The 2054-nt window shown below is 47.4% G+C and overlaps 1 pseudogene; it reads left to right on the top strand.

Moving 5' to 3' along the window:
* Positions 1 to 274: 274 nt before the first annotated feature.
* On the top strand, positions 275 to 1505 carry LOC119019262 (annotated as a pseudogene).
* The last annotated feature ends 549 nt before the right edge of the window (positions 1506 to 2054 follow it).

Here is a 2054-nt window from a genome sequence, read left to right on the forward strand (position 1 = left end):
TGTGTCTCTCTCTTTCTGTCTGTCTCACTCTCTCTCTCTCTTTCTCAGTCACTGTCTCTCTATTCCTTTCACACAGAGATGCTGCATTATCGCTGCAGCAGGGTTCGCCAATTCTCCACCGTTAGTCATTCACACAAAGTGAAGCATCTCCGCCTTAAAGACAGACCTCTGTGTAATTCACACAGAAAGAGGATTGCCGCCCGGGCAGGCATGTGCAGATGATTGCTCCACACACTTGTCCCCAGCGCACTCCCGCTTGTGTAATGAAGCTACCATGCTACAATGGGGAAGAGCCACCAGGGACCTGCCTCATCCAGGTACAGTTGGCTGCCCAGTTCAATGCCTGGTCAGCCGAAGAGACAGCATTGCAAGTTAGCAGGGCCTTTCCCTTGCTTTGAAAGGAAAGGCCCCGCAGGTGTTGACAGATCTCCAGCCAGAAGAACCTTTCGGCTGTCGAAAGGGTGATCGATTGTCGATTTGGCAGCCAAACTCATGCAGATGACGCCCGAGACAAGCTAGCTGGATGTAGGAGGAGGGACGGAGAGAGCCTTAGTTCCTATGCAGCAGTACAACTGCGACCTTAATGGCACCCCATGCAGATCCCTGTTGGATACGGGGTCCACCAATTCCCTAGTCCACCCCGGAACCTTGTCTGATACAAGTGGCTGCTAGATAAATGGGAGGCCATGGTGGACATACCCAGGACCACACTCTACCTGGGTTCCGGGGCCATACAGCTCCACACCACCAGTGAAGACGGACGCCACCACCACCTGCAGCTACGAGGCCTGCCACGGTGGTACACCAACAGCCACCACAGCCTGCTGACGATGAGGAGAGCCCATCCAGCCCAGCAGCCATTATTTCGGCAGCAGACAAGAAGGCCATCACAACAAAAGTCCTTGGTACAGTCCAATGGTTCAACGTCAGGTATGGATATGGTTTCATCAATAGGAATGACACAAAAATGGACGTTTTTGGACACCAGACAGCCATCAAAATGAACAGCCCAAAGAGATACCTTCGCAGTGTTGGAGATGGGGAAACTTGAGTTTGATGTAGTTGAGGGAAAGAAGGGGGCAAAGGCAGCAAATGTCATTGGCCCAGGAGGTGCTGCAGTCCAGGGAAGTAAGTACACTGCTGACAGGAACCGCTACAAACACCATCCCCAGAGAAGGGGCATTATCCACCATACTTTTGAGGTGGGGATGATGAGAACCAGGGAGGTCCAGACCAGGGCAACAGACCAGCGAGGCAGTGGTACTACAGAGGCTTCCGACCAAGGGCTTCACCTCATCTCGGACCAGTGCTAGGTGGTCACTAGCATGTTGTGGTGTTTGAAAATTAATAAGCAGGAAAACCCCTAGACCTGGAGCTTGTTATCTCTGCCTACTCTTTATTGCTACAATATGGATGCTGTTATAATGTGTAGTGATTGAGATCATGACCCACCAAACATCCTGGAAAGTGACAAAGTTACATTTTTTGCTCTTAATTACATAATTACCATCAGTAAACTGGATGTTTTCTGACTGTCACTAGGGAGGACAAAGGCTGTTTTCTGGGGGAAACTTCACTGAAGTCTCAGTCGGGAGGGCTGACCGTCGCAGTATTTTTTTTTTCAACACAAACACTTGGTGAGTAAAAGTTTTTTGTGGTGACAGATGCTTTTTTTGAAGAGTCGGTAGAACAGATGCTTCTGTTATATATCTGCAGTATTTTTTCCGTCATATAATTTGCCAATGACAGTTACTACGTTTTTCGTCATACATACTTTTGTTTGGTCAGGTAAGGTGCTTTGTGGGACATTTCTCTGTATTTATTTGAATCAGGGACCAGTGTATTGTATTAGACTGTCAGACCAACATGCCCTTGATATGCACAGCTGGCTTATCCATTCATTATGAATGGGCATTGTGAATCTCTTTCAGTTCAGTTCAGTTCAATTCAAAAGGGGCTTTATTGCCCATGAAAGTTTTAACAATAATATTGCCAAAGCATCTTGTCCAAACATTAACAATAACTTAACATAAACATATACACAACATCAATAT

This window comes from Acanthopagrus latus, chromosome 5 (genome assembly GCF_904848185.1).
Source record: "Acanthopagrus latus isolate v.2019 chromosome 5, fAcaLat1.1, whole genome shotgun sequence".
NCBI lineage: Eukaryota > Metazoa > Chordata > Actinopteri > Spariformes > Sparidae > Acanthopagrus > Acanthopagrus latus.